At 39.1% G+C, this 27,575-nt stretch overlaps 1 non-coding gene across 1 annotated transcript; it reads right to left on the bottom strand.

Moving 5' to 3' along the window:
• Window positions 1-15,585: 15,585 nt before the first annotated feature.
• On the bottom strand, window positions 15,586-15,692 carry LOC141616006 (small nucleolar RNA R71). Its single transcript, XR_012530387.1, has one exon. It is a non-coding gene; the product is annotated as a small nucleolar RNA R71 (small nucleolar RNA).
• Between the last annotated feature and the right edge of the window lie 11,883 nt (window positions 15,693-27,575).

Below are 27,575 nucleotides of genomic sequence, written 5' to 3'. Positions count from 1 at the left end.
ACGAGACTGAGCGAAAAGAGACTTTGAATGCCATAACACTGAGGAGCGGTTCTACTATTGTCGGGCCCACTGTGGCGAAAGATGGGTCTGAAAAGAAGAAAGAAAAGGCGTATGTGAACAGTGGCAAAATAAAGACGACTAGCAGCATGGGCAGTCGATCGACTGACCGTCATGGTCGATCGACCAGTCCCCGACCTTCCAGTGCTACATTACCTGAAGACCTCAGTCGATCGACTGACCAACCGAGTCGATCGACCGAGGAAGCTGCTAAAAGTGCACAGTTCCGTCCTCCAATACCTGATGACCTGAGAGACCATTTGTTTCGGGGTTCGACAACTCCGAAGATATTGAGGCAAGACCCAAATGCTGATGGGTCAGTTCCAGTGCCCAAGTCTGACAACACTACAGTCAATGGTTCGTTCTTGCGACGGACTGAAAAGGGTTCTAGCTACAACAAAGAGAAGATGATCGATTTTCAGTCCAAGTTTTCGATCCGAAAAAGACCGTGTGCGACAAAGGATGAGGTATCTTTCGAGAAATTTAAATCTGTTATTCATAGTTTAAATGTTCAAATACCTTTTCTTGAGTTGGTAAATCAAGTTCCTGCTTATATGAAATTTATGAAGCAACTTTTGACTAAAAAGCGGAAACTTGAAAGAGTCGAGTCTGTTGCATTAACTGCTGAGTCTAGTTCTTACTTAATTCATACTGCTCCGCAGAAATTAGCTGACCCGGGTAGTTTCTCTATCCAGTGTCAAATAGGCACCTTTAGTCTCGATAAAGCTTTATGTGATTTTGGCGCTAGCGTGAGTGTTATTCCATTAAGTCTAGCTAAACGACTTGGTTTAACTGAGTTTGCTTGCACGAGTATGACAGTTTAGATGGCCGACCGTTCTGCAGTCCAGGCCATAGGAGTGTTAGAGGATATTCCTGTGCAAATCGAGAAATTCTTCTTTCCTGTAGATTTTGTTGTTCTAGATATACCCGAGGATCGTCACACCCGATTATTTTGGGTAGACCATTTCTGCACACTGCTGGTGCAGTTATTGATGTTGGCCATAGGACATTGACTTTTAAGGTGGGGAAGGAAAGAATTTCATTTGCTCAGTCTCCCATTCGTAGGGATCCTATGATGGTTCAATGCAATACTAAGACAACTAATACTTATGTGATTATTGATGATGTCTCGCCTTTTATTCCTACCCCTATTCCTGCTTTAACACCTCCGCCCCAGATTGGGAGCGAATTGGAGGAAAAATCTCGTGTTTTACTTGTTGCAGGGTCTGTTTTGGGGAAGGAACTACCGCATATTGCTCCAGCTGTGAAGGAACCAATTATTCAGAAAGGTGGACTGGGATGTTTAAGCTATGGATCTGATGAGGAGCCGGAGAAAGAGCCACCTGATTTTCCAGCTTTGAAGAAGTCAGAGAAAGGCATGGAGTATGATCTGGAGTTCGATGAGCCGGACGATACTAGAGCATGGAGGGCTAGAGCTGCTGACGATCCATGGAGTTGCCTAGATGACGGAGATGGGTGGTCTCCATCTGCTGAGATTAGTATTGCTGAGGCGACTGCATCTAGCCAAAGGCCATGGTCGGAGTTATCGCGCAGTTTTCGCGGATAAACACTTTCACATTTTATTGCTTGAGTTTTAAGACAATTCTTTTTATTGCATTTTTTTAAACTATTTCCCGCTTTAAGTTTGCGAGACTATGTATTTTATTTTTTTTGTTTAGGATTATTAAGACTATAGACTGTGTTTTTAGGTTTGCGCAATTTTCGGGCGCCTATTTATGTGCATTGCAGGTAAGAAGACCAAGTTAACTCAATTTATTGAGTAAATTAGAAGATCAGGAACTGTTCACGTCAGGTGGGCAGTCAATCGATTGGCCATAGTAGTCGATCGACCGTCCCACGCAGCTCTGAGGCTACTGTTTCAATTAGCCTGGTCGATCGACTGGTTGGAGTGGTCGATCGACCCGGTCCCGCTGCTTTCTTCCTTTCTTCTATTTTCAATCTTAATTCTTTTGCACGTAAATTCCGTTCAAATGTTGTTTTCTCGTTTTATGCGCGGTATGTTTTGTTCTTTTCAGATGCCTTTTGGTAGCACTGCTGGCTACTGAAACCTCCTAGCTTACGCTGGTTTGGGAAGGTTTCCTTTTGCTGCGCTTAAAATCTTGTAAGTTTCCGAGTCCCAATTTCATGTCCTATTTAGTTTTTTTTTTATCGCAAAATCCCAATTTCCTTTGCTTATTTATACACATGATTTCGCACAATGGGGACATTGTGTGATTTGGTTTGGGGAAGGGTTTTGCATTGCATTCACATGTTTTATTGCATTTCTGTTTCACGTTTATTGCACTTCAGTTTGCATTTGTTATTTCATTTCCTATATATACAGAAAATCCAAAAAATTGAAAAATTTCAAAAAAAAAATTCCAAAAAAATGGCACGTTTATTTAAGCATGTAGGTTGAGTCGGAACGGTAGTATTTAAATGATGATATTGCATTTGCAGCTGTTTATGCCTAAGCCGTGCTTAATTGACATGTTATTAGTATAATCGTATATGCATAGTCTACGAGTTTTCGTTAAATATCTTGCTGAGCTTTAAACTTGACTTTGATTTGTGGCAAACTACATCATTTTCTGAGTTATTAGAGCTTATAACTGGTGTCATCTGTGACCGGTTTATCTAGGATTGTGAGTAGTTACTACTTATAAGACATGTTACATTAATTTGCATAAATATGAACTTAATCTGCTTAATACCTGTACGCATTCGGTTTGTGGTTTGTTGACACATGTGGTAGAGGTTCCCTTTTTCTCATTTTACCCATAAGTCTCACATAGCCAGATTGCCTTTTGTCCCATAAGCTACATACCATTATTTAGCCTACCCTGTCTGAGCTAGTATTGGCAGTTGTGGGAATGTGTTCATTGCTTTTTGGTTGTATTGCTCTTTATGAGAAGGTTGGTGAAATGTTCGAAAGGAGGAAAGAAAAGAAAAAAAAGAAGAGAAAAGGAAAAAAAAAAAATCAAAATCTCATAATTCAAAGTCTTTGTTAAAATGGCGATTTTTGCTCCCATGCTTTATTATTATCATATGGGGAGTTGATTATTATTGGAGATTGTGAGATTAGTGCTAATTATTAGCACCGTTTTGTATTGATTAATCTTGAGCAAGAAGTTGGATGTTGTTATAATTTGGTTCCTATAGTTACTAGCTTGGCTTTAACTCCTCTATTCCAAATTCATTTTAGCCTCTTCTTACCCATTACCTCACATATCCATATTTACCTCTGCATGTGTCATGGTCATTTGTTGGTTGGAATGTGTATGTACGGTTGTAGAGATTATTTTCATATTAGATTGCAGGCACGTTCTTATAGGTCGTAGTTAGGTGAGTGTCACTACAAATGAATTCTTTCTATCTTTTACATATATTCACCTGTGCTTATGTGTGATATGAGTGACCCGTGAGAGTCCATAATGATAAGTCTCTATAGTTGACGGTTCAGCAGTTTTAACGACTTCATAACTCGTTTGCATGATTCACATCGCTAATTGATTGTTGGTTGTTGCATTAAATTGGTTTAGGCTTTATGGTTGTATTTCGCTCTGAGATTAAACTCGTTCCATTAGGTTCTAAGATCGAGTCTAGTTCTTGCTTGGGGACAAGCAAGGGTTTGGTTTGGGGAAGTTTGATGCGTGTCATTTATATGATGTTTTACACCCTATTTTACACGCATTTCAGAGCTCAAATATGTAGTTTTTGCTACTATTTTCCCTATTTCCGTCTACTTTCGTGTTTTTGTATAATATTGCAGAAATGTGAAGAATCCAGCGGAAAATGAGCCGAATCCGTTTTCGAGTGTTTAGCATAGGATTTGACATGAGGTATTGACTCGAGGAATGAGCTTGGTGCGTGTTTCAAGGCCTAAAGATAGCAAAAGCATGGGTGCGTACGAGTTTAACAAGCAAAGAAGCACTTCACGATATTGCAGCCTGATTCAGATGGCAATATCTCGAGTTCAAGAGCTGATATTCGAGTGATTCTAATTGGAGGTAAAAGCTTATCCTCTTAGCTTTCCAACGCCTCGTAGAACGCCTGATTTGACCAAGTAACGAAGAAATGGCAGCTCTTTTAAGATCATTGCACGCTGTAGAATTCGTCAGAATGCATTACTATACAGCACCCTTGGTCGATCGACTGAACTACATGATCGATCGACCAGAGCGTGAATTCCAGAAACTACTGTGCCAAGTACCTTGGTCGATCGACTGGACTCAGTGGTCGATCGACCAAAGCTTCGAATCTGACGCAAATTAAACGAGAAGTTAGAAGCCCAACGCAATTAGGTTTTAGAAAATAAGAAGTTGTGTTATTCCTATATAACTCGACTGCTATCAGATTAGGAGGTATCTCCGAACAGAGACATTAGTTTAGAATTCAGCATACGGTTTACATTCAATTAATTTAATTTTTACTCTCAATAAAATTCGTTATTTCACTTTCGTATTCTCTTGTTCCTGCCTTGTTATGGTATTCCTTCTTCATAATTCCAGTTTATTTTAGTTATTCTTGCAGTAGTTAGAATTGTTAGAATAATCCCGAAACCTTTAGTTTATTATTGCTTTTAATCGTTCAATTTCAATTATGCATTCGTTCATCGTATTTATCGAATTAGTTGTTGTTATCTTCATTAATATGTGTAGCTAAACCCTTCGTGCTAAGATGTAGGGGACCTATAGCGTAGATGGCGTAGAATTAGGCGACCTGGATTAGGGCATTGGTCGATCGATCAAAGCTTCTCGGTCGATCGACTGCCTATAGTGGTCGATCGACTGACGCGTGTATGATTAGCACCGTTTTTAATTTATTAAGTACAATATTTGACAACGAGACCGAGAGGAGACTTGTTAGATGCTTAGTATTGACCAACCCATTAAGATCGAGAGATAGGGGAGGGAAATAATTAATGAATTAGAACGACTAAATTGCTAAGATCGAAAGATAGGTAATTTAGGCTTTAAGAATCACTTTTCAGGGCGAGAGCTAGCATTAGTGAGACTTAGGGGCTAGTAGCATAGGCCGAAAGGAGCTACTGGTTAACTTGGACCGAGAGGACTTGTTATTTACCCATCTACACGACTTTATTTCAGTCTCACCTAGGACATGCGCCGTCATAGCTATAGTGAACCGACCATCTTAGCATCCCTTTTAATATTTGATTTTATCCATTTTCTTTAATTATTTATTTATTTGCTTTAGTTTAATTATATTGCATATTAGCTTTAGATAAACCCAAAACACCCCCCTTATTTGTTACTTTTAGACTGAAATCTAGAATAACTGAAATTCCCTTCCTCCCTGTGGTTCGACTCGTGCTACCGCTGTCTACAGTAGTAGTTTCGAATTTATAAATTTAAATCTTGATACTTTACGACGGTATCAGCAAGTTCTACAAACAGAATTTAAGTACATTGTGATAAGATGGTCAACATAGGGAATGAGAGTAGATCCCTCTAACAAAGACTTTATCACAAGTTATATGATAACAGTGGGAGCATCTTCCAAGTATAAGAGCCCAAGTCTACTTAGAAGACTAGACATATACTTAGATAAATTCATGTCATTAGAAATAACATTGAATAGAAGGAAATAGCAATTCATAAAGTTGAAATGTATGGATACATAGTATATCCACTTACCAAGCTTTTATTGCATTTTAACTAGTGTAAAATCTACACTATAGATTATAAGATATGAAGTAGTAATAATGTATTGTCTATTCATATATCATAATCGCATTTATCGTTTGAGTTTCTTTAAACTCATCCATTACTTTGTTATATCCAAATGGGTTGTTGAGAAAATATTGAACCCCATTTAAGTGAACAGGATTGACATAGTATTCGCCCCTGGTTACTTATAGGAGGTGACGTCTCGAAGTGACTAGAGTGTGATGCGATTGATGGCAAGTTCAAATGCCATAAAGTCATATGGGATGACTAGTCGATCACATAGACAGACTGTATGAGACACTCTGTCGAGCAGTGACCGCTTATAGAGTTCTAGAAATTCATAAAGCCTGGTCGTGGCAAGAGCTACTATAATATTCTTATGAGTCAATTCTTTTGACTAGAGACTATTCGCCCAAGTTGCCACAAATTTCTGAATGGCTTTGATTTATACTCTACGACTGTCGTAACTGAAGTGAAATGAGTATATTTTGGGTTATGATGAACTGTGGCTACACGAAGGGAATAGTGCGATAGGAATTGTCCACCCCCATGTCAGGGTTGTTTGAAATCTCAGGGCCACTGGAGTAGTAGTGAACTGAAAATGCGTGGCCACGCTCGGAAGGTATCTACGGCAGATAATTCCGGTCAGACAGTTACTCTCCAGATCGAAGAAACCACTCATGATATGATCGAATGCAAGTACGACCTGCAAGACACCTTGCATTGAGTGGGCGATTGTAATAGGACAAGAGAATTGGTGACGCACACTTGTCTCGGACAAGTGGGAGATTGTTGGAGTATCCGTCCTCAACAATAGTGCGATCACATGATTTAAAATCATAATTAAATCTCATAATAAGAATACGTAAGGGATGATTCATTTATATAGTCAACTGATCAATATTAACCAGTAAGATTGGCTTGCTAGAGTTTGATGTTACTGTCGTTGGACGGTGGTGGTCAGTTGATCCCTTAAGGTCACACATATAGGATGATGCCGTAATCAGTAAAGTTGATTAGTTGTATATTGATACAAGTTAATTAATTCCTTAAATTTGAACAATTCATTTGTGAGTGAGAATATTTATATCTTATTGTAATTTGATTAAATAAGATTTATTTTAGTAATTAAAAGATTTTATTACTAAAATTGATTATTGTTTATGAAACAATAGAGATAAGAATGAATGGTTAATTATAATTTTAAAATCTTGTGAATTATAATTATATGACTCATTTCATTTATGTGATCAAGTATTACTAAAAGATTTGTTATATGTAATTTGATTAATGTAAATAATGATATTTATTTGATAAATATGCATTAGATTAATTAATAACATGTTACATACTACATGTGACATATTGTGTGACAAATGACAAATTGACAAAATAAAATGGAGATCCTTATAAGGTGATGAAACCGGTTTATAGTGGGTGTTTTAGAGTTTTGAGGTTTATTGTTTTTAATTGTTAAAAACACCATCATAGCCTAAAAACCTATAAAGCTACTCTACCATTTTTGGGTAAGAAAAATTAGAAAAGGCAAGTGCATGCATTGGTCTTGTTCTCACCTACCCCCACCGGTTTTCCCCCATTATATTGAAGAGAATTTGTTCTCTTATTTACACATTCATTCACATACAAAAATTCCTCTCTCATACTTAGTTTTCTTTCTCTAAAACTTGAGAAGTTTTAATCTAAATTGTTCAAGAATACTACTAATATTATTAATGTAATATATGAGTATTAGTAGTCATTTTTAAGGTAGACTACTAAATAAATATCTAGCAAATATTATTTAGTAGTGATAAGGGCTAATCTTGGGTGCATCTCTTGAGGAGGGTTTCTACTTTTGAGACCAAGGTTGAAGGATCTTCCATTGACATTTAAGCTCAAGAACAAGTGATGGTTGGAGACCTTACTTGTGCCCAAAATCCGAAAACAACAATTTAAGAACCATTGTTTTCACATTTTATTTCTTATTAAGTTATGCATGCACTAGATCCTTAGAACTCATATTAAAATATTAATTAGTTCACTATTATAAGAGTCTAATAATAGGTATATGAATGTAACACGACGGTAATACTATAGAATTTGCATCGAAAAATATACGAAAAAATGAGTACAAGAGAAATGAAAATATGAATGTCGATAAACCAAAGAAATAAAAAAATGTTCGGAAAACAAGATTAAGTTTACTTTTTGGAGAAAATGGTTTTGCTCACTTCAGCAAAAAAAACCTGACGTCAAAAGCATTAGTTCAGAGGTTAACATCGAAAATTTGATTGTTTTGGTCAAAATAATATTTTTTCCCGCAAAAATTTGTAAGACATGTAACATTTTTGTAATTAAATAGTACTAAATGTATATTTTAAAAGAAAAAAATAAACATAAAAGGATTCAAAGTACTAATTATATCAACAAAGTTAACTTTCAGTTTCGATCGGTAGCACATCAAAAGAACTCTACAATTAAGTGTGCCCAAGTGAGAGTAGTGTTTGGATGGGTGACCTCCTGTGAAGCTTCTGCGATGCGCACGGATGCAAGACTGGTGAAACCAAATAACATTCAAATGAATCGAGTTAACTAGCGAAACAAGTACCTAGATTGTCACGGTTCCATATATGATAAAATATCCATTGGTAAAAAAAAATTATTTTACGTTTTGTTTATTTAATTTTAATATATATTGTTTGCCACGGGAATTATTTGTTCGCCACGGGAAATTTTCTTGGCCACGGGAGTTATTAGTCACGAGAGAATCCGTGGTAAAAAATTCAATAATAGCCACGTTCTTGTTTTTCCCGTGGCTGTCTCTTTGCCACGACCACTTACGTCACATAAGGTATTCTCAAGTGCTCATTTGTAGTAGTGCTCGCAAAAGGGCTCGCGCCTCAATCAGGCGTTCCCTTCTTTGTTCAACGGAATTTTGGGCTTTGGCCCAATTCCCACACAAACTTCAAAATTTCAACGACGGAATTAAAGACCGTCATATTTCAAATACAAACAAATAGTGGAATTCAAATTCGCTATTTTCACAAAATTTCAACGGCGGAATTAAAAACCGTCATTTTTCAAATACAAAAACAAAATAGTGAAATTCAAATTCGCTATTTTCACAAAATTTCAACGTCGGAATTAAAAAGCCGTCATTTTTCAAATACAAAAACAAAATAGTGAAATTCAAATTCACTATTTTCACCAAATTTCAACGACGGAATTAAAAACTGTCATTTTTCAAATACAAAAACAAAATAGTGAAATTCAAATTCGCTATTTTCACAAAATTTCAACGGCGGAATTAAAAACTGTTATTTTTCAAATACAAACAAAATAGTGAAATTCAAATTCACTATTTTCACAAAATTTCAACGACAGAATTAAAAACCGTCATATTTCAAATACAAAAACGAAATAGTGAAATTCAAATTCACTATTTTCACAAAATTTCAACGACGGAATTAAAAACCGTCATTTCTCAAATACAAAAACAAAATAGTGAAATTCAAATTCACTATTTTCAAAAAATTTCAACGACGGAATTAAAAATCGTCATTTTTCAAATACAAAAACAAAATAATGAAATTTAAATTCACTATTTTCACAAAATTTCAACGACGGAATTAAAAACCGCCATTTCTCAAACAAATACAAAATAGTGAAATTCAAATTCGCTATTTACACAAATTTCAAAATTTCAACGATGGCATTAAAAACCATCACTTTCAAACAAAAATAAATAGTGAAATCCAAATTCGCTGTTCTCACAAATTTTCAACAACATGTTCAAATCTCAAACAAACGGCATTAAAAACCGTCACACCTTCAAACAGGATAGTGAAATTCACTACCCTTCACAAATCTCAAATCATGGGAAGACGAAATCAAAACCGTTATCCCCAAACACACATCAAATGGCAGAATACACATCTGCCCTTTTCTATGAAAGAAACGGCAATAAAAACCGTTACCCCCTTCGAGATTCAAAATCACAGCCACCACGGGAGCCAGGCTCACGAGCCTATCCCTTTCCGGTGCCACAAACATCCAATATAAACACCGAGATTCCCCAATAGGATATCAGAGGCTTCCCCACGGAGCCCACTAACTCAATGACCTCTCGAAATAGGCCCGTCCAACACGGCTATTTCCTACAGTCGATCATTCGACATTCGACATGGCTGGCGAGCCTCACAACGCACAGTCAACATGGATAGCGAGCCTCATAACGCACATTCGACATGGCTGGCGAGCCTCACAACGCATATTCAACATGGCTGGCGAGCATCACAACGGACATTCGACATGGCTGGCGAGCCTCACAACGCACATTCGACATGGCTGGCGAGCCTCACAACGCATATTCAACATGGCTGGCGAGCATCACAACGGACATTCGACATGGCTCGCAAGCCTCTCAACGCACATTTGACATGGCTGGCGAGCCTCACAAGGCACATTCGACATGGCTGGCGAGCCTCACAAGGCACATTCAACATGGCTGACGAGCCTCAGAACGCACATTTGACATGGCTGGCGAGCCTCATAATGCACATTCGGCATGGTCAGCGAGCCTCACAATGCACATCCAACATGGCTGGCGAGCCTCACAACGCACATTCGACATAGCTGACGAGCCTCAGAACGCACATTCGATATGGTTGGCGAGCCTCACAACGCACATTTGACATGGTTGGCGATCCTCACAATGCACATCCAGCATGGCTGGCGAGCCTCAAAACGCACCACAATTCAACATAGCTGGTGAGCCTCACAACGTAACCTCAGCGCGGTTGGCGAGCCTCATCATATTCGTAGCGCGGCTGGCGAGCCCCATCATATCTGTAACGCAGCTGGCGAGCCCATCTTATCCGCAACACGGCTGGCGAGCCTTTGCCCGCAAACAAGAAACAATTCAAGGACATATCCCAGAGATGCCTCAGGTATGACTCCTTCTTATGGCTGGCGAGCCTTCGTACGTAGTCTAACGGACTTTAAGTGACCCACATGGATAGTGGACAGACTTTAACTGTTCTCGACTACAGGTCCTTGACTCGTATCTCCGAGTCGCCTTGGCATCGCCCTTCCCGACGGCATGTCCATGGCCCGAACCCTTTCGAGCCGCCTAGACGTCGCTTCGGTCTCCAGGTTGTAATCTTCGATTGACCTAGGGGCTATACTTTGACTTTCGCCCTGTCTAAGACTCTGTCTAAGTGGGGACTCTGTAGATACCCAGTATCTGTCGAGTCTCCAACAAACAACCGATGATTATCGGACTACAACATGCTTAGGAATCGTAGCGTTTAATCGACAGTTTTGTATAACTATACGTCGGAAAACTTAAAACGATTTCGAAAACAAAACATTTCAAAACTTTTCAAAAGTACCTGGAGTGTTTAATTTATGACGACGGCGTCGTAATGACACTAACTAGATTCAAAATCGACACCGGACCAAAAACCGACTCAAAAATTCAAATCCCGACTCCAACAACGAGTCAAACAATAAAAACAAAACTTTTCAAAATTTCCATGTTAAGTATTCCCAGAATGCTTCATGGTCAAGTACAACTCATGTCATCCAAAACATAGGATAGAACAAATCATTATTTCAATTGCGTGATAGTGACAAGACAGCTCGAAGACCCGCAAAATGGCTCGCGCCTCTTTGAGTAGCCCATGCGGCCACGTCGCTTAAAATGCACACAACCACCCATTTTTCTATAAATAGCCCTCAAATGCCACCATTTGAAGGTACGCGAGTGTCCACCCCCTCATTTCTTTCTTAAAATTCTCGACTCGACTTCTTAAGTCACGAACCGACACGTGTTTTCGACCTACCGATCGAAAATACAAGCCTTACACATTGTTCGTTCCCGTCATCATGAATTAAATCACTTGATCGACCATTTAAACTAACTACACCATCACTAAACTTAAAACACTCTTTTACATTGCTAAAAGGGATTTCAAACCGAGTATTCTGACCAAACAAGTTGATACACTTTCGTCGATTTCTCGTCTCAAGCCTAGCATGTAAGTATGAGGGTGTAAAAATCCTCTTCTATAATGTTTTTCATCTGTTTTATGACTATAACATGTTAAAACATGCATAACATGATTTAAATATAGGTTAGATGAGCCAAACCCGGATTTTGGCCGGAGACAGGGGCTGCTTGTATAGCAGGAGGGCTCGCGCCTCAACCCTCTCTCAGGCCTTAATCTAGCCGTGTTTGATCTCGTCTTTCCTTCTTATTTGTAATCGATTTTTACCATTTCAAATATTTCAAATCATTTTCATGATAAACGTTTTGCCATAAAACATTTTCACCCTTGGTTTCCCATACCATGACGGTTTAATCCGTGTTCCGGTGATAATATTTGGTTAATTATATTTTAAAAGGTATTTTAAAACATTTTTATTTCATTTCTTTACATTTTCAAAACAAACATATTAGTCATTAATACAAAGTCATCCTTGGTTCCATATACCATGTCCGATTTAAACTCGGGTACGATGATAAACATTGACTAATCACAAACAAATGAACTTAAAACAATTAGTTCATAATCATTTTCGAAACTATTCATGTCAAGCATGCAAAATCGAACCTGACATCGAATACCATCAATAATGATGATTGTTCAAGTCTCGTTCTTAACATCAACACAAAAGTGGTGTAAACGACCTTTTCAAACCAAGACGGGTTCAAACACTCTCTTTTCAAACCATTTTATAAACCTTTTAATAGTCAGAAGAACGTCCCTTGAACAGTCTGATGACTCGCACCTAAACAGGCCAACCATTTTCCAATTTTCAAACCAGGACAGGCCTGTTTGCATCGCCTAACGGCTCGCGCCTAAATAAGCTGCCTGATGCAGACCTTGTTCCCTTCCAGAACTTGTCTACGACGATCCCGACTTCGGTTATCCCGAATACAGGACGGATTAGATAACAAATCTGCTCTTTTACATTGTATTTGCAAAACGCCTTACTAAGACAAATGGATCACGTTATGCACCATAAACCTAATTCGGTAAATGGATGTTTAATTTCCGTCTTGCATGCAAATCAACATTAAATCATACTTGACATCAAATACTTGATACTTGGATAAACAACCGACATAGAAAGCTCACTTGTTAGGTTCAAACTTGTGGATGCACATTCATGCATTTACCCGTTTTATGAACTTTTGCATTTAACCAACCAAGACCGATCAGTAGAGGCCGCTACCGTGGGCGGGATTGGGTGTCCGATTAAAGGGCTTCCCAATACGTACATTGACCTCTTACTCAGAAACTTTGGATAGTGGACGACCTTATCCAGGGCGTACTGATGTGACCATAATTTAACACATTTAGTCCCCAAATTAGCCTTGTTCCCATGCTTTTTAGTGCATATTTGGGTCATTTATTGTCTTTAGTCCTTTGTTTTTCATATTCTTTGAGGTTTTGTGTCCTTGGTAGGAAAGGAGTGCAAACCTTGCATTTTTATGGCAAAATGAGGCTAAATTGATTGAATTCAATGACCAAGCATCAAGGAGAGACAAGATTAGAAGGCCTTTGTACATACTATAGTAGATGGGCAATGATGAGAAAAGATCCTTGCATCCTCGAGGAAATCCTCAAGGATTTTATGAAGAAAAAGGAAGAAAAGAAGAAGGAATGAAACTGTTTGACAATCCGTGCGGATTGCCCTGAAGACGCCCGTCCACTACCCACAACCCGAGCGTCTTCCTCCACAGGACGCCCGGGCAAAACCTCCACAAGTCGCCCGTCTTCCCCCTCTGGACGCCCGTCCAGAAGCTCCCAAATCCGCCCGTCCCGTGCCAAAAACGCCCGGATTCCCAGACAATACTTTCGTCTTCTACAAGCTTCAAGGAAGGATGCACATCTTTTTTTAAGACCGGCGAAAAGGAGACCGGAGTATCCCTAGAGACCGGCGATTCCTCAAGGACTTAATCGTCATTTGAGCCCTTAGTAAACCCTAATTTATGTAGCTAATCCCCACTATAAATACCCCATTAGTCTAATTAGAAGAGCATGTTCTTCTTAGCAATTTTTAGTGTAGTTAATATCAATCAAATCTCTCTTTAATCTTGTAATCAACATTTAATCAAGTTTTAATACAAGTTTTATTTCCTTAATCTCTCTCTTGTTCATCCTTTATTTTGGGTAATTGAAGATTATTTGGGTTATTATTGGGAGATTCACAACCTTCCAATCAAGCATCAAGTACTTCTTTTATTCTTTGCTTTATTATTGGAATCATTAGTAGGTATAATTCTCTTAATCCCTTTTTAATTATTGTTAATCACTTTCATTTATTCATCATGTTTCACCTTGTTGGTATGATTGACAACCTTGCTAGCATGTTCAACATGATAATGAGTGAGTAGTTTCCTTAGCTAGGGTTAATGGGTAATTAGGGGAAACCAACATGGGGAATGATTCATGCTTAAATTAATATGCTTTCATAGTTTATTTGCTTGCTTGTTGTGATCTCAACTTATGCACATGTTATGTTTGATGAAATGTGAGCCTATGAATCCTTGCATTTTTTACCCATCACCTATCTTTTCAATGAGACTTGTAAGACATAAACCAACTCGAGTCTCATTAGACCATGCATATAGTTGAGTAGAGAAGATTAAGTCGACTTGTAGGTATTGTACAATCTAATCGATTCGGCTCCGGGACCCAAACTTTCCTAGGATTGTAAGATATAAACCAACTCGATCCATCACAACAATAATTGCTTGCTTATAATTTGAGAATATGTTTGTATGATCAATTCCCATGAATCCCCTATGACCCCATGACACCCTAGTGCTTTTTATCAATTGTTTACATCCCTTTTAGTTCATCTTGCTTGTTTACTTTCATTGCTATTTAGTTTAGTGATCTTCTACTTCAAACCCCAATTGTGACACCCTTAGACACCACTAGTTGCAATAGAAATCTCATCTCAATTCCCGTCCCTTGGGATCCGACCTTTACTTGCCTCTTTACTAATTGTAGAGTTGTTTGTGAAGTTATAAATTGTGTTTTGGTCTAGGTGCTCCTAACGACAAGTACTGAAAACTAAACCCCACGAGGGATCACGACCAAAAATGGCGCCGTTGCCGGGGACGGTGTTAACTTGATTTAGATTTTCTTGTATTGTTATTAGTTGTGTCTTTCTTTGCCTTGGGGAAGTAAAACTCCTCAAGGTTTGTTCTAATTATTTTCGAGTTGTTTGATATTTTGCATGTCTAGAAGATCACAAGGTAACTTGTTACCCTTTGATCACGAAATTGAAAGGACTTTGACAACCAATAGAAGACTTGCTAGGAGAAATTTGAGAGGTATTGGTGAGGTTGTAGATATTCAACCAAATACTATTGAGTTCATCAACCCTTTTGCAAGAGAAGGTGAGGAGAACCCAACACAAAATCCAACACAAAATCAACCCACAATGCCTAAGTTTTCATCACATTCCGTACCCACCGAGGATAACCTACCCAAGGGTACTCCCACACCACAACACTTAACCGGAAATTTTATTGCCAAATCCGCATTTATCCAATTAGTCGAAAGAAGCCAATATGGGGGGGATGCCTAGTGAAGACCCTCACTCTCATATGGAGACTTTTTGCGACTATTGTGATGCGATTTCTCAAACCGGTGTAACTCAAGACCAAATTCGATGGGTCTTATTTCCTTTTTCTTTAATTGGCACCGCGAAACAATTGTTGAAAGGCCTTGATAAGGCTACTCTCGGAATTGATTCTTGGAAGAAGTTGGCTCTAGCTTTCTACAAAAAGTTATATCCACCGGAAAAGACTAACATGCTAAGAGCTCAAATTACGGGCTTTAAGCAAAGAGATGAAGAATCCTTGTATGAAGCTTGGGAGCGATTCAAGGGAATTTGTCGCTCATGTCCTCATCATGGACTTAGCGAGTGGTTCTTGGTACAACAATTTTGGAACGGTCTTTATGAAGACTCAAGGAACATTCTCAACATGGGATCAAATGGAATGTTCACCGAAGTTGATGACAATCAAACTTGGAACAAAATTGAGGAAATGGCGGTCCATAACTCACAATATAGTAGACCTCGCAAGGCTACTAGAGGAGGAAAGCATGAAGTGGACTCCATTACTCAATTGGGTGCTCAACTTAGTGGTCACATTGAGACCATCAATTGAAGTTTGAAAAAGCTATGGCTAGACTTGAAGAAGCCTCAAAATCACCAAAACATCATGTTAATGCCATGACGGCATATTCATCAATCCCAAGTGGGATATGTGAGAATTGTGGAACTTTGGGACATGACCAAAGTGAATGTAGGGGAACAAATGAACAAGTGAATGCTTTCCAAGCATACAAGAGTGGTACCCCTTATTCAAACTATTATAATGAAAACACCAAATTCCATCCAAATCTCTCATACAAAAGCCAAAATGTTCAAAACCCTCAAACAACATACACCCCACCTCCCATGAGAAACCAAAATCAAAGACCCTTTTACAACCAAAACCAAGGTTACCAAAATCAAACTCCATACAATCAACAAAATGACCAAGTCTAACCAAGTTTTTCACTCAAATACAAAAGGATAGTCAAGCAAAGGAAATCACCATCAACAACATCCTAGCTCACACCAAAATGTTGGAAACCCAATTGACTCAACTAGCATCTTCAAGCTCACAAAGGCAAAAGGGGCAATTACCACCTCAAAGTAATCCCCCAAGACATGAAACGGTTAGTGCCATTCACTTGAGGTGTGGTACAAGGTATGAAGAACCGAAGAAGCAAGTTGAGGATGAAGTTGTGGAAGCTAGTGACAAAGAAGAAATTGTGCAAAACTCCAAGGATGGAGAACCATCAAAAGAAGAAATTTCAAAGAAAAATGAAAACAAGGTCAAGGAGAAGGAGCCCATTGTGATTAGACTTCCTTTTCCAAGTCGTCAAGCCAAGCCCAAATTTGATGACCAACTTGGAAAATTTATGGAAATTGTGAAGAATTTGGAAGTCTCGATTCCTTTCACGGAATTAATCAATCACGTGCCGGTCTATGCAAAATACATGAAAGACATCCTCACAAAGAAGAAGTCGATCCGGAATCTTGAGACTATCGCCTTCACTAAGGTGAGTAGTGCAATCCTTCAAGGGAGTTCACCTCCAAAACTCAAAGATGCGGGAAGCTTCTCAATACCGTGTACCATTGGCGACACCACGATCAACAAAGCCTTATGTGATCTAGGGGCTAGTGTGAGTGTTATGCCGTACTCGGTGAGTAAAAGGTTAGGGATGGGATAGCTTAAATGCACCAATATCACACTACAAATGGCCGATAGATCGACGAAGACACCATTAGGGATATGGGAATATGTTCCCGTAAGAGTTGGGAAATTTTTCATCCCGGTGGACTTTGTCATTGTTGACATAGAAGAAGACTCCAACATTCCAATCATTCTAGGAAGACCTTTCTTACACACCGCGGGTGCGGTGATTGTTGTGAAGCATGGAGAGCTCACTCTAGAAGTGGGAGATGAGAGCATAACTTTCAATCTTGACAAGACCATGAGAGCTCCCCGTTTGCATGAACCATGTTTTATGGTTGATCATTATACCCGGAAGGATGATAGGAAGAAGTCGGAATTCCAATGGAAGAAGAAAATTGAAGATGCTCCATTCAAAGAGCAAGCAAATTGTAACAAAGAGAGCTTGAAAAGCTCACCAAAGTCAAGCAATGAATACGATGGCCTCATTGGCCAAGACAAGAAAATGGGAGAGTTGTCTCTATCAACTCAAGTGATCTTTAGTGATCAAGTAGATGAAGTTTGTGGTCTTTGGGACGATGAGTTTGAAGGGATTTTCAATCCCTATATTGGTAATGCTATCGATAAAGACCGACATGAAGGACAACAAGGGCAAAGATCTATTGAAGATCTTTATCATGACAATGAACAAGCTTTTGATTACTTCTTCAAGGTGTTGAGCAACATCAACAACACCTTGGACATGCCCCCATGACATCTCACTAAGGTGAGAGTTTGGTGGAGTCCTCCCTAAACCACCATTTGTAAATATTTCTAACTCCCTAACTCGCATTTTAATTCTTACATTGCATTTTTGTCATTTTTGGATTTTTATGCTTTGATCAAGGTAATTATCATTTTTGAGAGAAGTGAGGGAGGGACTAATGATTTAATTGATGTGTAGTGCTTTAGCTTAGTGTGGGGATAGCAATTGCCTAGGCTATTCATGCCTTAGTAGTGCCCCTACAATGAAGAACACGGGATTTGAAGAATGAAAAATGACAAGGGATATGCAAGTGCACGGATGGAACTGAATCCGGGTAAAATAGGGAGAATCCGAGCATCTTTAAGGGGAATCCGCTCGTCTCCAGGAAATCCGAGCGTTTTTGCTGAAATCCGCCCCTCCATTTTAACTGAAAATTTGAAATTTTGGGGCTGTCAAAGAATCCGAGCGTCCTGGTAGAGAAGACGCTCGTCTTCAGAAAGACGCCCGTCTTTTTGCCAATGTAAAACAAGAAGGCTTGCTGTCTCAGAATCCGCCCGTCTTCAGCAGAATCCGCTCGTCCCGCAGTCACAGAATCCGAGCGTCTTTGCTGAAAGATGCCTGTCTTTAGGCGAGAATCTTGAACCCAGAATAGGCAGAATCCGAGCGTCCCGAAGGAAAGACGCCCGTCTTCCCCTGCAGTTTCAAATTTTTCGGGTATTTTAAATACCCCTCCCACATTCATTTCTTCATTCATTCATTCAAAACACTACCCATAAACCCCAAAACTCAAAACCCTCATCCTCTCCATCACCAAAACAAGATTTCCTCAACCAAATTCAACTAAATCAAATCCAAACTTCCTTTTAACAACAATTAATCACTCCTCTTCCAACAATAATCCAACCAAGTACCAAAATCTTCAACCTTTGAGTCGATTTTTGAAATTACAAAGGCAAAGCCTTTCATCTTAAAATCGATTTGGGTATACTTGGAAATTGAAGATTTTCACTCTTTTCTTGGTATTTTCATCAATGGCAAGAACAAAAGGATCAACAAAGGCACCTAAGGCAAAAGCACTCTCAACAAGACAACAATGTCTTCAAGCAAAGAAAGCCTCATTGGCTATTGTGGTAGCTAGTTCAAACTTGGAAGTTCAACAACAACAAATTCCTCCCTTGGAAGCAACAACATCAACAACTCCGGAAATTGCTCAATTATCAAACTATCCGGAGTTAATTTTCATTTCTAACTCCCATAGGGATACATTTGCCAAGTATGCTAGGAAATCCTTTCTACCCACCAAATTCATATGTGAAGATGCCTTGAACAAATTGGGTGTCCTTGAACAAACAAAAGCCTTCTTTGAAGCCATGGGGTTGGGAAAATTGTTTGCTACAAGAGAATTGACATACCCCTCCCTTACCTTAGAATTCTTGAGTTCATTGAAAGTGACTAAGGTAGAGACTAGAGAAAACATCGAGTTCCGCCTTGCTAATGTGAGTAGGCGCATCACCTTTGATGACTTGGGTAAAGCATTAGGTCTTAGTGACTCACCTAGTTATTACAAGAAGCCCGAAAAATATGACCCCGCTCCTCTTTGGGAGGCGATTTCCGGGAGGAAATTTGAGAACTATCATGCTAATCGCGTTCTATTAGTCCACCATCCGAGTATTAGAGTGTGGCACAAGGTCATCGGGAATACTATTATTACAAGAAAAGACACTAACCACTTTACCAAGCTCGATTGTGTTCTACTTGAGTCGGCCTTAAATATTGGAAGGGAATTTGATGCGTGTCTATAATATGATGTTTTACATCTTTATTTCCACGCATTTTATGTCTATTAGATGTAGTTTATTCTACTATTTCCCCTATTTCTGTCTACTCTCGTGTTTTTATGTAATATTGCAGATTATTGCGGAAATGGGTAGAAAATGAACCAAATCTTGACCCCGGAATCTAAGCTTAGGAAAGACATGAATATTTGACTCGGACTTGAAGTTTAGAATGCATTTCAAGGCCTGAAGATAGCAAAAGCATGGGTGCGTACGAGTTTAACAAGCAAAGAAGCACCTCACGACATTGCAGGCTGCTTCAGATGGCTATATCTCTAGTTCTAGAGAATATAATCGAGTGATTCCAATTGGTGATGAAAGCTTATCCTCTTAGCTTTCCAACGCCGCATAGAACGCATGATTTGACCAAGTAACGAAGAAATGGCAGCTGTTTTAAGATCATTGCGCGCTGCAGAATTTGTCAGAATGCACTACTGTACAGCACCTTTGGTCGATCGAATGACCTACTTGGTCGATCGACCAGAGCGCGAGTTCCAGAAGCTACTGTTCAACTGTGATCAGTCGATCGACTGGGTCTTGTGGTCTATCGACCAGTTTATGTTGCAGCGAGATTTGTTTGCGCGAGACTTAGTAATTAGTCTTATCTTTTATTAATTTAGGAAATAATAATTAGCTCTTGAGTATAAATAAGAGAAGAATTTAGACCTAGAGACTAATTCCCCTTTGCTCAGTTTTGGGGGTGACGTTACTTTGCTTATTTCGTTCGGCATTGCTCTTTCTTTTTCTTTCTGGATTCAATTGTAAACTTCTTCTTCCCTTAATCTTGTTCTTAATTTACTTCTCGTTCTTAATCTCTTCTTAATTACTGTTTTACTCTTAATTTCTTGTTCTCCTTTAATTAATTTATGCACTTAGTTTAGTTAATTCCTTTCGTTATGCTTTATTTAATTAATCGTTTCATTATTATTGTTATTAGATTTATAGCTATGCTTAGGTAATTTGTTGCTAGGATTAGGGGAATTGATGGAATAACGATTTTTGCTAATTAGGTTTAAGATCTGTTGATTAGATCGTTTCTATGTTGTTCATCGCTATTTTGATTACAATTAGTCGCTTGAGTTAACGCTATTCGACTGATTAGTTTCGTAAGCCTTGACCTAGATCTGACGATTGGGAAGGGTGAGACCTGCAGTGAACAATAGAATACTTTAGTAAGGGCGGAAGCTAGACTAATAGTGTTTTAGGGCGAATTGAGACCGTTAGGAGATATTCGTTGCCCCTTAGACTGATTTATGAGACTTATCTGTGACCTTAACTGCTTTTATCTGTTTCTTTTGATGACCCGAAATCCTAGTTTCCTTCTCTTATTGTCGATCGTTTATTTTATCTCCTTGCTTTAGTTAGTTTTAGTCCCTTATCTTACAAAACCCCTCAATCTTATAGACTAAATAAAGGCAACTAATAATTCCCTACCTCCCTGTGGTTCGACCCTGACTGCCGCTATCTATAGTAGTTGTTCGAAAATTTATAAATATTATTTTTGGTACTCTACGACGGTATCAGAATTCACCAAGCCTTACAATTCTCTAAGGCTTTTGGTGGAAAGATGGCTAAATTTTGATTGTGGAAAGCAAGGCACCGCTTTTATTGTAAATGGAGGTCTAGTCACTCTTTTGGCTAAGTACTTTGATCCGAATTTCAACAAGGATAGCAAGTATGTGGCGAAAAAAGGGGGTCATCTCATTGACATGGATGCCATGATTAACAAGTACAAGTGGGTTACCCATAATCCTCTTGACACCAAATATGGGTGGCTCACCAATGATGCTAGATCTTTTACTTTGCCTTCCAAGATATGCCGTTTGAGTGTCCATCGGACCAACTACCTCCTTCCCCTCTCAAAAGAAGCTGAATACATCATCCGTCAACAAAGGGGTGAAATTGAAATTCCCTCCTCCTCCATTGTCACACCACCCTATCCATTCAAGTATCAAGAGTTCAAACCCGAAGGTATTAAAGCAAGCAATGACTACATGACTCTACTTATGCAAGAGATGCACAAACAAGCTCATAAGGATCGGGAAGATGCATACTTAGCTCAATATCCACCCCTCCTTCATTTAGCTAGACAAGGACTATTTGATCCTTCATATCCTTTGCCTAGTTGGGCGGATATGGAAGTCTTCTTTCCAAGTGCATCTAGGGGTGAGATACCGGGTGACGATGAGGTTGTCGGTGATGAGGTTGTTGATGAAGACATTGATGAAGAGGTAAATGAAGAAGAAGATGATGATGAAGGAAGTGAGAAAGGAAGTGAAGAGGGAAGTGGTGATAAGTCCACTTCTATTGAGGAAGATGATGACAATGATGATATGGTGGAAGACTAGCAAGCTTTGGAGGCTCCTACCCTCTTGAGGTTTGTCTACTTCTTTCTTTGTTTTATTTATTTTATCTTGATCATGGTTGGAGAGTCCTAGCAACATAGAGGACTAACACCTCGGCCCCATTGAGGTGTTCTTATTTTATTGTTCCCACTTTTAAAAATCCAAAATGACAAATTTAGTTTCATGCATTGCATCTTGTGTGCATGAACTACCCCCAACTTTAGGACATTAGAAATAATGTCTATCTCGGTTTGGGGAAGTACATGCATACGCAACGGGAGGTAATCTAAATTATGCTCTCCGTCATAAACAAAAACACATGCATCATGTAGTGTAGATTAGTATAACTTGCATTTAGTGTAGAATTCATGCATCGTGTTTGCATAATTTCCCATCATTTTGGCCATTGAGGACAATGCCCATATTAGTGTGGGGATGGGGAATTCTAACTTAACTTTTATTCAAAAATCCAAAAAAATCAAAAAATTTCGAAAAACCATAAAAATTTGAAAAATTGAAAAACCAAAAACAAGTTCATTTCCTTTGTAGTGTAGTCATGTATATATTGTTGTATATATTGTGTTTGTTTTATCCTTGTTCACATTGATTGACTACGCCACATCCGAGACATGAGGATCATGAAGACCGCATGGTATGATCTTTCCAATCTCCTTTTTCCTCTTTATGTTAATGACTATGTGGCTTTATTTTGATTGATGCGGTATAACAATGTGAACTTAGGACTTGCATTTAGTTTATATGTCATATTAGTTGGTAGAATCATTTGCATTAGGATGTTTATATGCTAGTTGCATCATGGCATGTAGTTGCATGTTAGAAAATTTTTGCGAAACCGTCTACATGGGAAGCTTGACAAGTGTATATAGGCCCTAGTAGATGCTTTTTCTTCTTAAGACTTTGCTTGTTAGAATACTTGTAAAACACCCTAGGATGTGTCATGCTAGTATCCTTTGATCCATGGATTAAGGCCTAGTCAAGAGTACCTTGTGGTGTGATAACTCCTTGGCTACCGTTTATTCCAAGGTGACCCTTGAAACCATGCATCCATCCATCATCCATGTTCTACCACATTTTTGTCATCAAAGGGAATGGGCACAAAAAGAAATCAATTTGAGTTCAATGAAATGAAAAGTGAAAGAAAGTTTGCAAAATGCATCAAATGAAAAGAGGAGCAAAAAAAAAAATAGACTCCTAAAGCTTCAAATATAAGGCACCCTCACTACATATGGGGTGACTTTGAAAATGCTCAAAAAGAAATGCAAAAAGTTGAAAATTTGTCAAGTGTTGAAAAGCCAAAAATCAAAAGAAATGGCAAAAGAAAATGTTCTCAAATGTTATATGCCACAAGAAATTGAGGGGAAAACAACAACAAAGCAAACTCCAAAAATGAAACTCAAATATCTATTGATCCTTTTATCCATCGTATCCATTTTTGTGCATGGTAGAGAGGGGACGACCCTTCTTCTTGTCTAGGCAAGAGGGGGAATTCCGCGATCCTCCAGTGTTTCTAATACCATAGGGAGTCTATTCTTGACAAAAGCATTTAACGATTGAGGACAAAGGTACCCTAGCTTGACACAACTTGGAGGTGATTTATTGGTATCCTTCTAGGCTTATTAGTTTGAATAAATTGCATCTATGAAGGAGTGTGTACCCTTGAATTGCTTTCCTTGTAGATAATTTTCGCCACTTAGATGAGGAAAGTGGCTATTCTTTTGTAGATGCATCCATTACTTAATTTTGTGTGCTTAATGTTTGGATGTGTCGCCATTTTGGCAAGACCCACCTTGCCTTGCAATAAGGCATCCTACCTCATGGTTATCTTGTTGTGAGTTGAAGGGGCGGAGTAAGACCCGCTAATTGTCTCATATCGGCTATGTTATTAGGTTAGTTTAAATAATGGTCCTAGTCTTTGTCACCTCTTTACTCGGGACGAGCAAAGGTTCGGTTTGGGGATATTTGATGTGACCATAATTTAAGCACAATTAGTCCCCAAATTAGCCTTGTTCTCATGCTTTTTAGTGCATATTTGGGTCATTTATTGTCTTTAGTCCTTTGTTTTGCATATTCTTTGAGGTTTTGTGTCCTTGGTAGGAAAGGAGTGCAAACCTTGCATTTTCATGGCAAAATGAGGCTAAATTGATTGAATTCAATGACCAAGCATGAAGGAGAGACAAGATTAGAAGGCCTTTGTACATACTATAGTATATGGGCAATGATGAGAAAAGATCCTTGCATCCTCGAGGAAATCCTCAAGGATTTTATGAAGAAAAAGGAAGAAAAGAAGAAGGAATGAAACTGTTTGACAATCCGTGCGGATTGCCCTGAAGACGCCCGTCCACCACCCACAACCCGAGCGTCTTCCTCCACAAGACGGCCGGGCAAAACCTCCACAAGACGCCCGTCTTCCCCCTCTAGACTCCCGTCCAGAAGCTCCCAAATCCGCCCGTCCCGTGCCAAAAACGCCCGGATTCCCAGACAGTACTTTCGTCTTCTACAAGCTTCAAGGAAGGATGCACATCTTTTTCTAAGACCGGCGAAAAAGAGACCGGAGTCTCCCTAGAGACCGGCGATTCCTCAAGGACTTAATCGTCATTTAAGCCCTTAGTAAACCCTAATTTATGTAGCTAATCCCCACTATAAATACCCCATTAGTCTAATTAGAAGAGCATGTTCTTCTTAGCAATCTTTAGTGTAGTTAATATCAATCAAATCTCTCTTTAATCTTGTAATCAACATTTAATCAAGTTTTAATACAAGTTTTATTTCCTTAATCTCTCTCTTGTTCATCCTTTATTTTGGGTAATTGAAGATTATTTGGGTTATTATTGGGAGATTGACAACCTTCCAATCAAGCATCAAGTACTTCTTTTATTCTTTGCTTTATTGTTGGAATCATTAGTAGGTATAATTCTCTTAATCCCTTTTTTAATTATTGTTAATCACTTTCATTTATTCATCATGTTTCACCTTGTTGGTATGATTGACAACCTTGCTAGCATGTTCAACATGATAATGAGTGAGTAGTTTCCTTAGCTAGGGTTAATGGGTAATTAGGGGAAACCCACATGGGGAATGATTCATGCTTAAATTAATATGCTTTTATAGTTTATTTGCTTGCTTGTTGTGATCTCAACTTATGCACATGTTATGTTTGATGAAATGCGAGCCTATGAATCCTTGCATTTTTTACCCATCACCTATCTTTTCAATGAGACTTGTAAGACATAAACCAACTCGAGTCTCATTAGACCATGCATATAGTTGAGTATGGAAGATTAAGTCGACTTGTAGGTGTTGTACAATCTAATCGATTCGGCTCCGGGACCCAAACTTTCCTAGGATTGTAAGATATAAACCAACTCGATCCATCACAACAATAATTGCTTGCTTATAATTTGAGAATATGTTTGTATGATCAATTCCCATGAATCCCCTATGACCCCATGACACCCTAGTGCTTTTTATCAATTGTTTACATCCCTTTTAATTCATCTTGCTTGTTTACTTTCATTGCTATTTAGTTTAGTGATCTTCTACTTCAAACCCCAATTGTGACATCCTTAGACACCACTAGTTGCAATACAAATCTCATCTCAATTCCCGTCCCTTGGGATCCGACCTTTACTTGCCTCTTTACTAATTGTAGAGTTGTTTGTGAAGTTATAAATTGTATTTTGGTCTAGGTGCTCCTAACGACAAGTACTGAGAACTAAACCCCACGAGGGATCACGACCACGTACGAGAGTCATTCTAGAGATATGATGCTAAAGAGGGACGACTCCTTATCTTTAGTACCTATGTGAAACACCGCTTTTTGCCTTGATGGACCTAGGTATAAAGTGGATTCGAACGGGTTCCAAGCATCCCACAAATGCTTGGTGGCGACTCCGAACATCTCTTGCGTCGTTTCGAGACCCTTCCGAGATGAAACCGACCGATCTAAAACGATCCGGTCGAAAGAATTTTTACGCCACCGAGCGTGGATTTCAGACTGCTGCTACGTCCCACAGATCGGCTGGGCGTCGCAGGTGGCCCATGTCAGCAGGTACTCGATCGAGTACCCCTTACTCGATCGAGTGAGCCTCTTTGGACTCGACCGAGTACCCCGTACTCGATCGAGTAGCCTTGGTAATTTATTATGCGTGCTTCAAATCTTGACCTACTCGATCGAGTAGGCTGTACTCAATCTAGCAGCCCCTGTTTTGGTCGTATGCTTATATTTTTGTAATACTCCGTATTTATGAGTCTCAGGGTACTCTATCGAGTAGGCCTTACTCTGTCGAGTAAGGGTGAGTTGCGTTTTAAAATAGTTTCTGACCTGTTGGGTACTCGATCGAGTAACTAGGATACTCGATCGAGTAAGGGGGCACTCGATCGAGTACCTTAGCTACTCGATCGAGTAGCCGGTTTACGGGGAGTTATTAATCGGGTTTTGTTAATTATGCGATTAAAGTATTTAAGCTTTTCCGTCATTGTTCTTAAACACTTTTCAAAACCTAAATTACTGTCAAGAGAGAAAGCAAAGTACGTTCTTCACTTTAATCGCATTGTTAGCAAATCCCGGAGTTTGGAAGGTCGGATTTCACGTTCGTTATACCGTTGAGATCCTTGCGTCGAGGGTAAGACCTATGTACCGTTTGTATAGTATTTCCTTTAAGTTGTTTAAACCCTAATATGCGGATTTGGGGATTTTTGTGTAAATTGTGATTTGGTAGTGTTTATATATTTGTATGATAGGAGGAGGTTTTGTAGAAGAGGCTTTTTGATACAGCTGTAGAGACCGTCTGATTGTTGTGCTTTCCAGGTAGGATTTCCTACTCAGTATTAGTCCCATAATGGGATGATTGTTGATGTGTTGAGATTGATTGTTTGATATAGTAATTGTGTTGTGACGGCTGTGATTGTGATCGTGATTGTTTGTCTATGGCTCTCGAGATGCGTTCTCGGCTGAGTGGAGTCACTTACGGGAGTGGCTTCACGCCCTAGTTTCGCCCTTCGTGGAACCCGCCACGGAAGGGGATGTGCACATTAATGGACAGGGTTATTGCTCAATATGAGGAGTGGGGCTTAGGTGGGTACGGCTGCGGTCCCCCACTCGGGCGGTGGGGTCCAAAGGGACGATCGGTGATTGAGATTGATGGGACTGGTGTGATTGTTGTGTGTGTGACGGTGTAAGCTGTCTGTTTGTCTTATTGTTGATATATATATAAGTTGTGTGATTAGTACTGACCCCGGTTGTTGTTTTGTAAAACCTGCGTGATCCATTCGGGGATGGTGAGCAGTAATTGAGCAGGTTTGAGTTGAGTCACATGGGATTGCTGGGATGTGCCACTGTCTGACGATAGAAGTCTTCCGCTGTAGCTTAGTAGTTTTATAAACTTTGCTTTTAGTTGATTAGACAGTTGGTTTGAGAACTTGTACCCGTATTTTGGGATTTGGCTTCAGTTGTACTTTTCACTAAAGTTATATCATTTAAAGTTGTTTCGTTATTGTCTTATGAATATCATGCCTCGGGTAACCGAGATGGTGGCATCCTTATACCTGAGTGGTCCTGGTAAGGCACTTGGAGTATGGGGGTGTTACAAATGGTATCAGAGCGACGAT

The sequence above is a fragment of the Silene latifolia genome, chromosome 11 (assembly GCF_048544455.1).
Source record: "Silene latifolia isolate original U9 population chromosome 11, ASM4854445v1, whole genome shotgun sequence".
Classification (NCBI taxonomy): domain Eukaryota; kingdom Viridiplantae; phylum Streptophyta; class Magnoliopsida; order Caryophyllales; family Caryophyllaceae; genus Silene; species Silene latifolia.
The sequence above is the reverse complement of the archived record's forward strand: the minus strand, read 5'-3'. Positions and strand labels throughout refer to the sequence as shown.